Source organism: Lepisosteus oculatus, unplaced genomic scaffold (genome assembly GCF_040954835.1).
Source record: "Lepisosteus oculatus isolate fLepOcu1 unplaced genomic scaffold, fLepOcu1.hap2 HAP2_SCAFFOLD_62, whole genome shotgun sequence".
Taxonomy (NCBI): domain Eukaryota; kingdom Metazoa; phylum Chordata; class Actinopteri; order Semionotiformes; family Lepisosteidae; genus Lepisosteus; species Lepisosteus oculatus.
Window position 1 is genome coordinate 987501 of NW_027168171.1, and position 17834 is coordinate 1005334.

Genomic DNA, 17834 nt, shown 5'->3' on the forward strand with positions numbered 1-17834 from the left:
CCATTCTGCGTTGGGTAGCAACGGGTGACTGTTCTCAGGCGGAAGATGTAAACAGCTTAATGTTCGTGTTAAATATTTTTTTTAAATTCAATTAAACGGGCACAGTTAAGACATTAAATATACATATACATACTGTATACAGTACAGTTTGCATATGGTAATATGTTTATGTTACGCGATTAAAAAATAAATAAATAAAAATGAAAAGTCCAGCACCAGCTGGATTCGAACACACAACCTGCCAGCTGGTAGTCACGCACCTAGACCAGTAGGCTACAAGACAGCTCGCATGATCAGGCAGGCGAAACAGCCTTACACAGCCCTGCCGCAGTACACGGATATAATCATACCGTTATTAAATTCTTTAGATACGCGATTCCATATTATATTCCCTTTTAATCAAATTCTAAAAGCATGCTGGTTGACTCCGGTATCACGTTAGTTAAAGACTTCGAAGCTTACAATGTTTAGGGAGAAATGGAATACCGGTGTGTATTTTTCCTTGTGATATTTTAAGCTCTAGTTGAATGATAGGTGTCGCATTTTAAATCATTTTCGTAGCTAGAAATTATGAAACGCCCTGTTAAAAGCAAGGAAGTTTTTATGCCCCGTTGAAGTAAAACAAAATGCCTGACAAAGTATGGCTTGGACAGATTCCAAGTGCTTGTACAAATGTGCTAAAGAAATTATACTTTGAGTATACAGCTTGTCCAAAGTCATCCATTATCAATACTATTAGTAATATCTTCAGTAAAGGCTTTGATGCATAAATATTTCTGATGAAGGTAGGTTGTGTACTTTTGTCCAACTGAGCAATCTTGCTTTCATAATATATACCAACATTTTAATGACTGATGATTAACATGCTGTAATACACAGTTCAAAATTAAAGGCTCAAATGCTGTACATGAGAGGTTAAGCTCCCCCTGGCGGTTTTACAAGGCGACGCCGGATAGTTAGTAACGTGACACAGGTGACACACGTGATACCGCGTGATACTGCGTGATAGTTTGACACGCCCACCGCGGTATGCCGCGAAATACCTCACCCATTTTGAATGGCTGCATCTGTACGTGTCAACAGAAACGCTCTTTAGCTCTTTCAGCTTTATGCAGAGAACAGCGTCTGTCGAGATTACTTTTGTGTCAGCGCGAAACGCCGTGTGCTGTCAGTATGATTTCATATTGCTCATAGCGGCGCCTGGCTTTTGTCTGTCAAACGTTAGGTTGCGCTTCTTCATGCTGCATCGTCGGCATGAGTGGAGCATTTTAAACGTCTGTACTTACTGCGCCCCATAAGAAATCGTTTGTCCCCATTCAAAAGAGATTGTGCGATGTCCTGCAGCGTTCGCAAAGCAAACCTTTGACAGTTTGAAAAGAGGAATTTATTCTGCTTCCTGTGCGTGCAGTAGTTACAAAGTTGAACGTCTTTACACGATCTGCTGCAGTTTTCAGTGGGTGGGCTTTGTCAAATGGCTTGGAAAAACGCACTGTGTTTCGGCTCGGGAAACATCATGAGCAGTGTCCTGCATGTTTTCTGTGTATAGCTGTCTTTTAACGCATACAGAATTCATTCGAAATCATTGATTTCTCCAATTAACAAGGGTCCCTTTTTGAACCTGCCAGAAGCATTCTTTCAATGTAACAGATTTACTCCGGGGAAGGGCAGCATGACATTGAGAGTAGCTCAAGCTTTCAGCACCTTTATCTGACTGCATGTATGCAGACACTGCTCAGAATCCCCTGTAAGATTCTCCTTCAATTCCGTTTTGCAGTGCTTTAGCTCTTTCAAAAGGCTTCGCTTTGCTAGTCACAATCCAAGGCTCATGACAGCATTTGAAAACATTCGCAACTGCGTTGGCCGGGAATCGAACCTGGGTTAACTGCTTTGAAGGCAGCTATGCGCAACACTGGCTCGCTCCAGAATAAATCTCACGTCGAGGGCATATTTTTTTCCATTTTACCGTGAGTCGGGCTCAGCTGCACAGAGGAGAGAGCAGAGCAATGAGGTCACGGGGACAGGGGAGTCACACGCTGGCGGTTTGAATACGCGGAAGATCACTGAGGGATCCACAGTATATGGACCCTCCGTGCGCCATCAGTCCGCACTCCGGACTCTGAATCCTGCCATCCGAGTTAAGATCTCGGCGGAACCTGAGGCGCAGTTCCTTCTTAAAACGTAATCTGGTGAGCATTTCTAGAATCGTACTTGTATAGATGCAGCCTTTAATGTGTTGCTAGGTTAAAATTGATGACTTCTTGTATTTCAGTAGGCAACTGCCCTCTTGATTTCGGATTTAATTTCTTTATTACAGGGGCGCTTTTATGAAGACAGAGTCATGTTCAGGTACTTTGCTTGATGGAGGAAGCTCATTTCGGACTCTGTGATCTGCTCACCTGGAAAGGTCTGCTATACTACTACAAGAGAGAAGTAGAGTCTGGAAGAAGGGACAATTTTATGATGCTTTGGAAGATAATGTTTTTTTTTCTTATACTGAAAATGAAAGGTAGTTGTTTCTATATGGACTCAGTCTTTGGAATTTGTATATTTATAAATTATTTTTGCAGTAATTAATTTATTATATTTACTATATTTATTATACACGTGTAAATTAATTGCTGTGAAAATAATTTACTTCGTACACTGTGCAGAGTGCCGTATACTCCTAGTTGCGGCACACACGATACATACAGTAAAAAGCCTCAGGCACTGTGTTAGATGTGTTTTCGACGTTATATATGCGTTTGTTAATGTCGTCAATTTTACGGTTGCAATTCGACGTTGATTATACTTCGAGGCGACGTATATATACGTATAGCCGTAATTTCGCCGTAAATATACGTATATTCGACGAATCAATGCCCACTGGGAACAAGCTCGCTTCTTTCTACCATGATGTCACCATGACCAAATCTGTCTTTAAACACCTTGCTCAGTCTCTAACGAGACTGTCAAAAATTGCTTTCGCCGATTGTATTGCAAACCGGCGGAAGCGGGGTATTGGGAAAAGTTTTCAACTAGCAATAATCCCGCCTCGGCTAAACCTCACAGGCTACGATACTGCCACTGCGCAAAGCTGACGGTTGCCAGGCAACCGCGGGGATCCTATGGAAATCGTTATCAATCGTCTCATGGCATGTCGTTGCTGTAACGCTTCATATTTGTCGTCTTCTTCTAGCTTGAGGTTTTGAAGAATTTCATGACAGACAAGGGCTCCGTTGGGAACAAAGAAACCCGTTGATTCTTTTCAGCAGCAGAAATACAACCCTTTAAATACAAGATGACAGAACAATGACGAAGGGCATGCCGGGAGGAACTCATGCACTACAGAGGAAAGGGGGCGGGCACGTACAGTTCACATTCAAGCCACAAGTACTCTTCTCGGATGTTGCACAAACAAATCCTAACGTCTTGAAAGCATTGCGGCATGTTTGTGTCCCACTTCCCGTGGCTGCAGGATGACTGACATGAACGGACAAACACAATCTGTGGCGTTTAGCGTGACATAGTCTTGCAGGCATCGTGCTGTCTCACTGCAATACTATACCGCTGGAGGAAACAGTCCATCTGGCCATGAAACTCATTTGAACGTCTAGCTACAGCAACTAACAATATCATGATTTATTCAGGATGTGTGGAATCAGCACGTCCCGGAGACAGCTTCCGAAATCGTGAGCATTCTCTGGTGGTAGGGGCGTTCAAGATGGCGCTCAGGTGGGAGGTAAAGTTTAGTGGTTGAGGATTTTTTTTGAGTTTTTCATGACCTGAATGTTAATTTTTGCTTTTTTTGACTACAGAAAAATATGGACTTAACACTACTTGTTTAAACTTCAGTTATAATTGAAAGAAAAAAAAACGATTTTTTTTAGGTTTAAGAATTTCGATATGAGTAACACTGGGAAAAGAAAAGAGAGTGCTGGGTCTTCGAAGGAGAAGTCTAAGAAACCTCAATCGTATATGTATAGCACTACAAGAAAATTGATGGCAACTAAAGGGAAAAGTGAAGCAGCTGGAGGGGACGTGGAAAGAGTGCTGGAGATGCGCTCGTACGCGAGCGTTCGCAGCCCAAGTGAGACTCAGCTGCCAGAGGAAGAGCCGGAGTCCCTGCCCAGCACACCTGTGAAAACCCCGGCAGCCAAGAGAGGAAGGGGCGACCTGACGCTGGAGGAGCTCCAGACCAACATCTTCAACATGATGGCACAGAGCATGGGTGAGCTGAAGGAAATGATTTGATCTAATACAGTCGAAATCGAAAGTCTTAAAAAGTCCATGGACTGTGTGTTTAAAGAGGTTGAAGACTTAAAGAGTGAAGTAAAAGTTCTTAAACAAGTAAATACCAAACAAGAAAAGCATATTAAAGAACTTGAATTGAAAGTGAACGATGTAGATAGATACCGTCGATGATGGAATTTAAAATTATTTGGAGTTAAAGAGGAACGTGATAAGGACCTTGTTGCAACAGTGAAGGGTATCTGTAAAAGGACCCTGCCGGACCAGGAGGACGTAATATCGGCCATTGACTTTGTTCACAGGCTCGGGAGAGCGAACATGTCTGGGCAAGTGCGCCCCAGATCGATTATAATACAGTTCACCAAGAGGACGGCGAGGGACATGCTGTGGCGAGCGGCGAGGGGGAATGAGTATTTGAATGGGAACAAACTGAGGTTTGCAGAGGACCTGTCTGCCGCGGACAGGAGCACCAGGAACCAGCTGTGGCCCCAGGTTGAAGCTGCCAGAAGAGAGGGGAGGAGAGCCTACTTTGTGGGAGCGAGGGCCTTTGTGGACGGGAAGGAGATTTGCTCCCAGTGACTGCTCAGTTAATGATTATGTTTGGTTATATTTGTTATACCAGTATATACTAGTGTTTCTTTAGTGTAAGTTTGGAATGGTGTAGTTAAGTGTTAAGGACTGTTATAGTTCTGGTTCTTTGAAAAACTCAATAGTTTAGACAGTCTTAGAGTTAGTTATTTGCTTTTGTGTATGTCTTTTTCATGAATGCCAGAGGTACTCGAAATGTTGTTAAAAGAAAAACTGTGTGCTGAGTTTTATTTTTTACAAGAAACGCATGCATGTTGAAACTAAAGTTTATAAATAATTGAGAAATATTAAAGCAAGGAAAATATGATACGTGTAAAATATACAATTTGATCACATAATTACTTAATTACCTCTGGTAGTTAAATGCTTTTTTCTGCTGCGTTTTTTTTCTCTTGTACATGACTCTGATCCTCTTGTTGTATTTGTATTTGTAAATTCTATGTTTAATAAAAAAAAAATTAAAAAAAGCATTCTCTGGTGGTGTCCTGCAGGCTTCCTGTGGGTGTGCGTTGGTGGTATAGTGGTGAGCATAGCTGCCTTCCAAGCAGTTGACCCGGGTTCGATTCCCGGCCAACGCAGTGGCGAATGTTTTCAAATGCTGTCATGAGCCTTGGATTGTGACTAGCAAAGCGAAGCCTTTTGAAAGAGCTAAAGCACTGAAAAACGGAATTGAGGGAGAATCTTACAGGGGATTCTGAGCGGTGTCTGCATACACGCAGTCCGATACGGGTGCTGAAAGCTTGAGCTACTCTCAATGTCATGCTGGCTTTCCCCGGAGTAAATCTGTAACATTGAAAGAATGCTTCTCGCAGGTTCAAAAAGGGACCCTTGTTAATTGGAGAAATCAATGATTTCGAATGAATTTTGTATGCGTTAAAAGACAGCTATACACAGAAAACATGCAGGACACTGCTCATGATGTTTCCCGAGCCGAAACACAGTGCGTTTTTTCAAGCCATCTGACAAAGCCCGCCCACTGAAAACTGCAGCAGATCGTGTAAAGACGTTCAACTTTGTAACTACTGCACGCACAGGAAGCAGAATAAATTCCTCTTTTCAAACTGTCAAAGGTTTGCTTTACGAACGCCGCAGGACATCGCACAATCTCTTTTGAACAGGGACAAACGATTTCTTATGGGGCGCAGTAAGTACTGTTACTGTCACTGCTCGATACCGACGTTGGCCTACTATACCATGTTCAGCCACTGCTAGAAAATGTACGGCTCTAGCACCGGAGCAAACAACAGGAGGGCCGATGTCGAACAGGCACACATGTCAGACATGGAGAGCGATGAGAATGGGATTCGAACCCATGCCTGCAGAGCACAATGGATTAGCAATCCATCACCTTAACCACTCAGCCACCTTGTCGACGAAACTGGGCTGTCCGGACATGGGTTGGCGCGCTCCAGATGATCTTTTTCTTTTTTTCCCCACGTACTCGAGGGTCATTTTCCTGTTCCACATGTGATTTCAACATTTTCCTTGGGAGATGTCAAGCCAGCAAGCCACTGCTGTGGTTCAGTGGCCAGTGTGGAGTTCAGTGGCCCTGTTGTACACAGAAAGCACATTGAGCTCCTTGGACATGAAAAGTTCCAGATAAAAGCCATTTGTCATCCTTTCTCTTGGTGTCGATGTTGCTATTGTATGTAAAGGTGGCAACTTGCTCAGCGAGCAGGCGGCGCACACACCGAATGCAGATGTGTCTGAGTGGTGTGTCCAAGTGGCTGCAAAAGGACAACACTCCTGGGGCGCCGTGGCTTAGTTGGTTAAAGCGCCTGTCTAGTAAACAGGAGATCCCCGCCTACGGCTAGACTTAATTAAATGCAAGTATTCATTCCCTGTCTTTAACGCGACTTGTTTTTCTTAAAATGGATGCAACTTGCAAAACATGAAATACAAGCCTTGCTAATCAGCGCTAGCGGCTGGCAAAAAAAAGGAGTCAGCTATTTTTTTTTCTTTAACCTTAACCCTGCTAACGGAGAAGAGTTAAACGACCGAGTCTATGCAGCTTAAACGGTGCGCAAGTCGGGTTCTTAGCTGAAAGGGTGGTAAATCACGCTCACCCCAGTCCTTAATCTTTTAAAGAGGATACAAAATTGAACCTAGTCGCCACATCACATACATCCTGTTAAATGATAAAAAGGTAACATCTATCCTCGCTCCAGAGTAAATCTCACGTTGAGGGCATCTTTTTTTTCACTTTACCGTGAGTCGGGCTCGGCTGCACAGAGGAGAGAGCAGAGCAATGAGGTCACAGGGACAGGGGAGTCACACGCTGGCGGTTTGAATACGCGGAAGATCACTGAGGGATCCACAGTATGTGGACCCTCCGTTCTGCCATCAGTCCACACTCCGGACTCTGAATCCTGCCATCCGAGTTAAGATCTCTGCGGAACCTGAGGCGCAGTTCCTTCTTAAAACGTAATCTGGTGAGCATTTCTAGAATCGCACTTGTATAGATGCAGCCTTTAATGTGTTGCTAGGTTAAAATTGATGACTTCTTGTATTTCAGTAGGCAACTGCCCTCTTGATTTTGGATTTAATTTCTTTATTACAGTGGCGCTTTTATGAAGCCAAGGGACCAGGGAGCTGCCCCAGTACTGGGATGGCCAGTTCGAAATCATAGAAACTATTGTCAATTCCAGTCCCATGTCAGTGCGAGCAGGGATTTTGACATCTTGTTTTGCTATGTTCTGCACCAACAGGCAGGTGGCTCGGCCATTCCGTTCCAGTCTGGGGGTACAACAGACTGCTAGGTTCAGTCTGATAAACTGAGCTGATGGTTGGAAGAAAACCATCTCAGCGTCCATTCTCTGTCCCTTCTTTAGGACAAGGCGTACCGGAAACCCTGCTGTTGACGCAGGAACGATCAGGTCCGATTCGTTTACTACCTGGCAGGCCTGAGGAATCGTCTGACCTGACCGAATGTTCTCGGGGTCACCGCTTAGAGAGTGGGCATCTGGGTCCACCCGTTTCCACAGCACACTGTTTACTGTGTCCAGCTGGGCGCCCAGTCGAACCAATAGGTCTGCACCAATGCAGACCGAATGGGTCAGCTGAGGTGCTACCTGGAAGTAGTGAGCAAACTTCCTTTTTCCGATGGAGATGGAAGCTACACAGCTTCCTTTGCTCCAAATGGACCTATGAGGTGGGGGTGCCCACCACAGAACCTGTGACTGCGTCACCAGGGTCACCTGACAGCTTCGCGACAGGTCCTCGAACAGACCTTCACTGATTATGGACTTCTCAGAGCTGAGGCTAAGAATTACATCATCAACCTGCACTTCTGCCACCTGGACCCCCTCCCACCACCATGGGGTGGTAGTCCTGGACCCCCTGAGGTACCAGGGTGCACAGAAAGGACTCCCATTCATTACCTGACAGGGAGATCCACTCTTCTTCAGGGATGAAAAGGGGGTGTGCTTTACCTGGCGGGTCAAGCAGCTGCTCGGAGCACTGCTCCTGTAGTTGGGAGACCGTGGGAGTGCTGGCCTGGGCAGGACTTCCCTGTAGTTTTGGAAAGCAAGAAGAGACATTTATTCTCGTCCAGAGGAACCAGGAGGAACCTCCAACTCAGCTATAGTGTTCAGTGGGCACTGTGTGATCACAGCATAACCACTGAATCCCCCTTTTTGCTGTGCAACAGGCTTAGGGTTTTTGACCTGAGCCCACAATTTTCCACGCTGGCAGTACACCAGAGGCTCCAGCCTGTCAAGCAGGTCTTGGCCAATGAGTAGTGGCTCTGTTTTTAACCTAGAGATGTAAACAGGATGCACCACGTTCATTGGCCCGAACCTAAGTGCCACCCACACTCGGTGTGTGATCCTGGCATGATCCTGGGTATAGCTGGAAATATCTATCTTACACGGTTCTACCTTAAGTCTGATGCCTTTTCCTTTCGCTACTCGTTTGAGCTCGCTGAGTAGATCGGCTGACATCAAACTAATTTCAGCCCCAGTGTAAATCAGTGCTTCTCTATCTAAGACGTTTTCAAGAGAAACCTTGATATAAATACGCCTTGCTTTGCCTTTCTGGCTGAGATTCCCTAAGAATTGTTGGAAGCCTGCCTTTTCTTTGACTTCAGGGGCGGGGTCAGCGCCCAACTCAGAGTCACAGCCTTCTTCCAGGCAGGAACCCTCCCACCCAATCAGATAGACTGAGGGAGGGGCTTGGGACGGATCCCCGCCTCCTCCAGTGAGAAGGGGCGTGGTCCCCCTAAGCTCATTCACACTTCCGGCATTCGGTGCGGAAGGTTTACCCTGTCCTGATCTCTCAGGCAGGGCTTGTTCAAGCCTGGCCAGGCGGGCTGCAGTCGACTCCCTTCGTCCAGTCTTATGATAGGCTCTGCCTGAGCCCTTGCCTTCCCCGTAGCGCTCACGGCGGCTCTGACGCTTAGGGCGGTCCTGCCAGCCTATTTTGCGCCGGGGCTTAGCGAGCTCAGGAACCTCAGCTGCCTCGAGCTGAGGCGAGTCGTCAACCCTGCTGGCTTTAGTGGCGAACACGGCCGTTTTAGCAGGTTTTCGCTCTGAGGAAGCAGAGACTTCAGCTCCCCAGGCTTTTTGAGCCAACCTTCTAATGTCAGCCATTTTCATCGCTTTTGCATCAGTGTGCATCACAATCATTTTCCTGACTGAGGGATGCAGATTAGCAATGAATAAACCTTTGAAATTCACGTTCTCTTCGCAACCCTCTTCATTCCGCCCTGCAAAATAAGTGCGCCTAAGCCTCTGATAATAATCGCGAGGGGCTTCAGCTTTTTCGTGCTTAATATGGTGCGCTGTGGCCACGGCAGCTATGGGATCGATAAAAGCCGAAAATTCTCCGATCATTGCCTGACACAGCTCCTCAAACCTATTACAGACCTCCGGTCCTTGTCTAGACATCCACTCGTGGACCGCTCGGCTGGTAGTTTTCCTTACTTACATAGCCTTTTCCTGTTCGGACGCTTCGGGCATAAACTGCAAAGTATATCTCAGCTCATCGATGTAGGTCTCCACATTCTTCCCTGACACTGACGGGTCAAACCTTTCTACATCTTTGGCTAACTGCCTCAGGGAGTGGAGGTTAATTTTTACGGTTTCTCCGCGGGCAGGGAGACGGCCGTGATCAGGAGCAGGGGGTCTATGCCTGAATTGACTCGCCCTTGCGTTTCGCGCAGGACTCGGCAATCTCCCCCCATGCCGATCCGACCACAGACCCTGGCCGGGAGAAACCTCCTCCCGGCGCGCTGGGTGAGCGCTCCGGGCTGCTAGGTGGGCTGGCATGCAAGTGGGATCTAGTCTATTTTGCTTCCAGTACGGCAGCATCTGACTCCTTTTGCCTTTCCTGGCTGAGCTCATTTAAACTCTCAATTTCTTTTTCTTTTTCTTTCAAGCTCGCTTCCAGGTCTCTCCTAGCTACCTCAGCCGCAGTTTCTCTAGCAGACAAGTCATCTAATTTACCTAAAACTTCCCTGAGTCAGTCTTCACTTTCCTCATTTTTCACTCTCTTTTCTCTGATTATATCCAACAACTCAACTCGCTCCGCCTTATATCTTTCTAGCGTTCCCTGAAGCTTTTGAAACTTTGTCAGCTCGGACAAAGACAGTTCCAGCTGTTTAGCTAGATTTAAGGTGAAACAGAAAAAGAAATTGAGGACCAGAACTGCGTTCACAAACCCTCCTATGTTAAGCTGGTTCGCTACCTTAGCTACTAAATCTACTTGCAGCTTCTCAATATCATCAAAGTTCAACTTTTCGATACCACTCCAGTAACCAGGATTGTCGTCGCTAGAAATAGTACTTATAAGCGACTCCACTTCAGACATTTTAGCAGCCATTGTCATTACGTCAGAGAAACTTTAAGAGTATTACTTTTTTTTTTCTTTTTCCAAAATACAGTATGGAATCTAGACACCCGAGCAGATGGATTTCCAATCAGCACACGTTACACTAAACGCTAGAAAACAGGGGGATTTCTTTACGCAGTTATCAGCACACCCGGTATTCGCTTATAGAAGCCGCGGTGCTGTGCTGAACTTGAACTCACAGCAACATCAGTTATTCTGTGCGACTGATTCTCATTTCATTCTAAACTCGCCCACCCAGGGACGCCATTAAATGTAATGGTTTGATGGGTTTACTGAGACAATTATTAATTGTAGCAGTAATCACGAGGTTGTTCGTTGGGGCTTTTAGAAAATCAATCGTCAGAACAACTAACAACGCACACACAGGGGTTCAATACACTAGATACATTTATTAATATAAATTGTGCACCAAACATATACTAGTCTGCCTGGATACGAGTGGCAGACCTTACTGTGAGGGTTATCAATATACAAGGTATATAATCCCGAAGAGATGCAAACACAAAGAGATACACAACAGAGAATATATGTCAATATATATCGTTCGGTTACCAAATCGCTAATCAGTGTTATTACCCACTGTTACTCTAAACTCGGAAGTAAATACATTACTCATGAATTAAATTGATAACAACTTGTGTTGAGGTACAATTGAATTCTCGAGACGCAATGTAGAACATGGGGTTTACTTATCCACTGTGTATGGATTTGGAATTTCCCGGCACGAACATCAAACCAGCTGACAGGCTCTGTTGCAGCCTCTGTTCCAGCGGTTGTCCAATGGGCGTTGTCCCGGCATCCTCTGGCTACCGGCCAACCAGTCAAGGTGCAGCTCGGAGTAGGACGGGCGGAGGAATCTGACTGCGGCGCGCAGGGCAGTCGTTGCTCTGAGGGGATCTACCAGCAGTCCGGCTGGCTGGTAGAAAGTCTCTATGCACAGAGTGTGACCGCGAGTCCTCACCAGTCACTCTTGTGCCTGGGAAGAAGCTGGTTCGTTCCCGGTCCAGCACTGCTTCTGAATAAGCTATTCAGGTTGTCGACGAGGGACCAGCCGTAGGGTCCAACTGTCCAACACAAACACAATCTGTAGCGTTTAGCGTGACATAGTCTTGCAGGCATCGTGCTGTCTCACTGCAATACTATACCGCTGGAGGAAACAGTCCATCTGGCAATGAAACTCATTTGAACGTCTAGCTACAGCAACTAACAATATCATGATTTATTCAGGATTTGTGGAATCAACACGTCCCGGAGACAGCTTCCGAAATCGTGAGCATTCTCTGGTGGTGTCCTGCAGGGCTTTTGCGGGTGTGCGTTGGTGGTATAGTGGTGAGCATAGCTGCCTTCCAAGCAGTTGACCCGGGTTCGATTCCCGGCCAACGCAGTGGCGATTGGTTTTAAATGCTGTCATGAGCCTTGGATTGTGACTAGCAAAGCGAAGCCTTTTGAAAGAGCTAAAGCACTGCAAAACGGAATTGAAGGAGAATCTTACAGGGGATTCTGAGCGGTGTCTGCATACACGCAGTCCGATACGGGTGCTGAAAGCTTGAGCTACTCTCAATGTCATGCTGCCTTTCCCCGGAGTAAATCTGTTACATTGAAAGAATGCTTCTGGTAGGTTCAAAAAGGGACCCTTGTTAATTGGAGAAATCAATGATTTCGAATGAATTCTGTATGCGTTAAAAGACAGCTATACACAGAAAACATGCAGGACACTGCTCATGATGTCTCAGTGCGTTTTTCCAAGCCATCTGACAAAGCCCGCCCACTGAAAACTGCAGCACATCGTGTAAAGACGTTCAACTTTGTAACTACTGCACGCACAGGAAGCAGAATAAATTCCTCTTTTCAAACTGTCAAAGGTTTGCTTTGCGAACGCTGCAGGACATCGCACAATCTCTTTTGAATGGGGACAAACCATTTCTTATGGGGTGCAGTAAGTACAGACGTTTAAAAAGCTCCACTCATGCCGACGATGCAGCATGAAGAAGCGCAACCTAACGTTTGACAGACAAAAGCCGGGCGCCGCTACAAGCAATATGAAATCAAACTGACAGCACACGGCGTTTTGCGCTGACTCAAAAGTGATCTCGACAGACGCTGTTCTCTGCATAACGCTGAAAGAGCTAAAGAGCGTTTCTGTTGAGACGTAACAAGCTCGTTTCTTTCTACCATGATGTCACCATGACCAAATCTGTCTTTAAACACCTTGCTCAGTCTCTGACGAGACTGTCAAAAATTGCTTTCGCCGATTGTATTGCAAACCGGCGGAAGCGGGGTATTGGGAAAAGTTTTCAACTAGCAATAATCGCGCCTCGGCTAAACCTCACAGGCTACGATACTGCCACTGCGCAAAGCTGACGGTTGCCAGGCAACCGCGGGGATCCTATGGAAATCGTTATCGATCGTCTCATGGCATGTCGTTGCGGTAACCCTTCATATTTGTCGTCTTCTTCTTCTTCTAGCTTGAGGTTTTGAAGAATTTCATGACAGACAAGGGCTCCGTTGGGAACAAAAGGCGTTGTGAGAAAACCGTTGCTTATTTTCAGCAGCAGAAATACAACCCTTTAAATACAAGATGACAGAACAATGACGAAGGGCATGCCGGGAGGAACTCATGCACTACAGAGGAAAGGGGGCGGGCACGTACAGTTCACATTCAAGCCACAAGTACTCTTCTCGGATGTTACACAAACAAATCCTAACGTCTTGAAAGCATTGCAGCATGTTTGTGTCCCACTTCCCGTGGCTGCAGGACGACTGACACGAACGGACAAACACAATCTGTGGCGTTTAGCGTGACATAGTCTTGCAGGCATCGTGCTGTCTCACTGCAATACTATACCGCTGGAGGAAACAGTCCATCTGGCCATGAAACTCATTTGAACGTCTAGCTACAGCAACTAACAATATCATGATTTATTCAGGATGTGTGGAATCAGCACGTCCCGGAGACAGCTTCCGAAATCGTGAGCATTCTCTGGTGGTAGGGGCGTTCAAGATGGCGCTCAGGTGGGAGGTAAACTTTAGTGGTTGGGGAGTTTTTTTTTGAGTTTTTCATGACCTGAATGTTAATTTTTGCTTTTTTTGACTACAGAAAAATAAGGACTTAACACTAGTTGTTTAAACTTCAGTTATAATTGAAAGAAAAAAAAAACGATTTTTTTTTAGGTTTAAAAAGTCCGATATGAGTAACACTGGGAAAAGAAAAGAGAGTGCTGGGTCTTCGAAGGAGAACTGTAAGATACCTCAATCGTATATGTATAGCACTACAAAAAAATCGATGGCAACTAAAGGGAAAAGTGAAGCAGCTGCAGGGGCAGCAAGAGGGCGGAGGCGCCGCGCGCCCGGCCGACGTGTTGGACCGGTGCGCTTTACGTGCTGAAATAAACACGCGACAGCCCCGAAATGTTTCCAGAGTGCTGTGCACTGAAGACTTGCCTGGTGCTCCTCCGTGCAGATTGTTTGTCCTCCTCCAGTGCGGGACGAGCCAACACAAGGGAGCGCATTCGCCAACATCCAGGCACGCAATGCGATTTGGAAAGCAGCTCCTTTCCAAAGAGTTGCACACGAACGATCCTTATTACATTTTGACACGGTAACAGTTACATAGTAACAATTTCTTTTTTCTGGTACAAATCACATTCTTTACTTAAACATGATAATGTTTTTCACAGTCTCTTGAGATATTGACCTATGCTCTCTATTTCCCACAGATTTTCTGCTTCCTCCCTCCCTTCTCTCCACAGATCTCTGAGGTAATAGTTCTCTCGGGTGATGAACAGGGCCAGGCTACCTGCTGCCTTGACTGGGACCTCGATGCCTTTGAACAGCCCCATGTTCCTCAGTCTCCACAGGGCGTCTTTCCCACTGTTCACCACGGCCCAGATCCTGTCAAACACGTCAGGAGGAAGTTTGACAGGAGAGATGCCGTATATGACGAAAGCAGCGGTCAGGGTAAATTGGGGCGAGAGAGCCTGCAACCAATCTTCAAACTGTGCCCAGAAGGCCTTAGCAAAAAAACAGGACCACAGGAGATGGGTCACAGTCTCCTCCTCACCGCAGCCCACCCTAACGCAGCGAGGGCTGGGGGTGAGGCCCCTACGGTACAAGAAAGTTCGTACCGGTAAGCACTGGTGGACGACACTCCAGGCTAAATCTCTGTGAATGTTGCACAGAAACTTAGAGGATGTGTGTTTCCACACCTTCCTTGTTTGGGCTGATGTTAAAATGCCCACAGGGGTCTGCCTATTATTCTGGGGTGCAACGAAATCTTCCAGTTTTTGGACGCTGACATCTCGGAGGGGAATATGGCCAATTGGGTGAGATCTTAGAATACTTTTAACTGTCCCATAAATTGCAGGGCATGTGTCAGAGAGTGGGACATCCAGCTTGGGTCTGACACCCCACACTCTGAACACCTCCCTACCTACCCAGAGCCTGGAAAAATAAGTCCAGGTACGCGCTGCAGGTGCTGTTGCAAAGCCTCTCAGCACAGAGGCCAGGAAAATGCACAGCAGCTTCGTAGCAATATCTGGGACAGACTTCCCCCCTGAGGGTAGCGGCCTGTACATTATTTCCCTTCTGAGTCTTTCCTGCTTTCCACCCCATAGAAATTGAAACATCAATCTCCTCAGCACCGCCGCAACACGGTGTGGGATTGGGAAGGTAGAAGCCAGAAAAATCAAGACAGGCAAGAGCTCGGCTTTGATGACCAGCAGCTTCCCTGTCATGGTGAGGTCTCGGTCCTTCCATTGTATCAGTTTTTTGTTTAAGATTGGCAATTTGTTCTGCCAATTTACTGTTCCCATCTCTTCTCCAAAATACACCCCCAGGACCTTAATTCTCTTCTCTTGCAGCCTGAGATCATGTCCTTCTTTTGGCTCCCTCCAGTTCTGATAAAAAATCTCACTCTTAGATTTGTTAATTTTTGCAGAGGAAGCCAAGGAGAAACGATCACAGCACTGCAGAGCTCTGCTAATTGAGGCATTGTCAGAGAGGAGCAGGGTGACGTCATCCATGTATAGAGATGTCTTTACCTCTCCTCCCCCACTTCCAGGCACTGGTATCCCATTAATGGCCTGATCCTGGCGCAAGGCACAGGCTAAGGGCTCCATAGCCAAAACGAATAACAAGGGGGATAATGGGCAGCCCTGCCTCACCCCTGAACAGACTTCAAAGGGGCGTGATCTATTGCCATTAACCATTACTCTGCTGTTGCTACCTGTGTACAGCAGGTTAATCCACTTTCTCATGATGGGGCCAAACTTCATGTGCTCAAGTACCGATGTTAAGTACTGCCGGTTTAGGCGGTCAAAGGCCTTTTCTAGGTCTACACCTAAAATGCACAGAGGGAGGGAGCGATCCTCTGAGTACAGACAGACATCCCTCAACAAGGCCAGGTTGTCGCTCATCAGGCGTCCTGCTATCCCACAAGTCTGTTCTTTCCCTACCAGTGAGGCCACTACATTTTGTAGGCGCAGGAAAAGGGCTTTGGACAGGATCTTAGTGTCCACGCCTAACAGGCTGAGGGGTCTCCAGTTCTTTATGTCATTCTTTGCTCCTTTCTTAAACAAGAGAGAGATAGTGCCTTCTCTTAAGGAGTCAGGCAGCAATTCTGTCTTATAGCTTTCCTCGAATAGGAGCAGTAGCGGATCCTGAAGCAGATCCCAAAAGGTGCAATAAAATTCTTTAGGGAGCCCGTCAGCACCCGGAGTTTTCCCCTTCTGTAAGCTCTCCATAGCCTGTCTCAGCTCTTCTACTGTCAAATCCCTCTCAAGTACTTCCCTATCTTCTTCACTCAAAACGTTTTCTAGCTTTGAGGTAAAAAAATGAATTTCTTCATCCTTTACCTCTGTAGAGCTGTACAGTCTTGAGTAGAAGGCCTCGGTGCAGGAGAGGATAGCACTCGGCTCTGTTCTCTCTTGTCCCTCCTCATCAACTACACTTTCCATGACAGACTTGGAGCCTACCACTTTCCTGAAAAAGAGGCGAGTACACTTCTCATTTTCTTCCAAGAACTGCACTCTGCTTCTTAACAGCACTCCTCGACTACTTTCTTCGGCTGTGCTCCGGATGTCCTTTTTTAAAAGGGTGATATCCTCGAGCACATCGAAGCCACTGTGCAGCATCGTGTAGAGACGCTGCAGCTGCCTCTGTTTCCTGGCTAGCACTCCTCTCCGTCTGGCAGCAGCCTTCCTTCCCTCAGCCATGAAAAAGACCTTTGTCCTCATCTTCACCTCCTCCCACCACTCTCCTACTGACCCGTACAGACACTGCAAGGACAGCCACTGTGATAGTTTCTCCTTGTAGCGGGATACTACCCCCTCGTTCTCTAGCAGCTTTGTGTTGAGTTTCCAGAGGCCTGGGCCAAAGACAGTCCTGCCCTGGAGTTCCACTCTACACCCTAAAGCCTGATGATCTGAGAAGAAGACAGGCTGAAGAGTGACCCCAACAACTTTCACTCTCTCTGAGACAAAGCAAGAGTCAATTCTGGAGCTGCTATTCCTCCCTGACCATGTATATCCTGCTGTTGTGGGATATATACATCTATATGTGTCTGAGAGTTTAAAGTCTTGAACTAAGTTTTGCAGGGCCAGTGAGCTGGAATCCAATTTTATCGGAGAGCTAGACTGCCTGTCTGTGTGCTCTAAGATACAATTAAAATCCCCTCCCACTATCACGTCTGTGCTACTTAACAATAGGGGAGAGAGTGCCTTGAGTAGCTCCACCCTTCCTCCCACGTCAGTAGGACAATACACATTGATTAGCCGCAGGTTAACGGTCCCCCATTCCACATCCACACACAGCAACCTGCCATCTATGACCCTCTGAATACTTTTCAATTTGAAAGCCCATCCTTTGAAAAGAATGGCCACGCCAGAGGCTCTGTTGTTATTGTCCGCTGACCAAACAGAAGGCCCTTTATCCCACCTATCTTCAAAGCTTTTATACCTCTCTTGATAGGCTAAAGCACACTCCTGCAACATCAACACATCTCCCTCTCTCTGCTGGAGGTAATCAAAGACACACTGGCATTTCACTCTGTCATTGATACCTCTGGTGTTAAGAGAAATTATGTTTAGAGCCATATTACATAAGAAAGTGGAACCAGTCTTTACAAAACACATTTCTCTTCGGTCTCACCTGTTACCTTCTTCTTTTTC

At 46.4% G+C, this 17834-nt stretch overlaps 4 non-coding genes across 4 annotated transcripts; 2 read left to right on the plus strand and 2 right to left on the minus strand.

Moving 5' to 3' along the window:
* Positions 1 to 2936: 2936 nt before the first annotated feature.
* On the minus strand, positions 2937 to 3078 carry LOC138231992 (U4 spliceosomal RNA). Its single transcript, XR_011186950.1, has one exon. It is a non-coding gene; the product is annotated as a U4 spliceosomal RNA (small nuclear RNA).
* A 2246-nt stretch (positions 3079 to 5324) lies between these two features.
* Positions 5325 to 5396, plus strand: trnag-ucc (transfer RNA glycine (anticodon UCC)). The gene has a single exon. It is a non-coding gene; the product is annotated as a tRNA-Gly (tRNA).
* A 6584-nt stretch (positions 5397 to 11980) lies between these two features.
* On the plus strand, positions 11981 to 12052 carry trnag-ucc (transfer RNA glycine (anticodon UCC)). Its single transcript has one exon. It is a non-coding gene; the product is annotated as a tRNA-Gly (tRNA).
* An 833-nt stretch (positions 12053 to 12885) lies between these two features.
* On the minus strand, positions 12886 to 13027 carry LOC138231963 (U4 spliceosomal RNA). The gene has a single exon (XR_011186921.1). It is a non-coding gene; the product is annotated as a U4 spliceosomal RNA (small nuclear RNA).
* Between the last annotated feature and the right edge of the window lie 4807 nt (positions 13028 to 17834).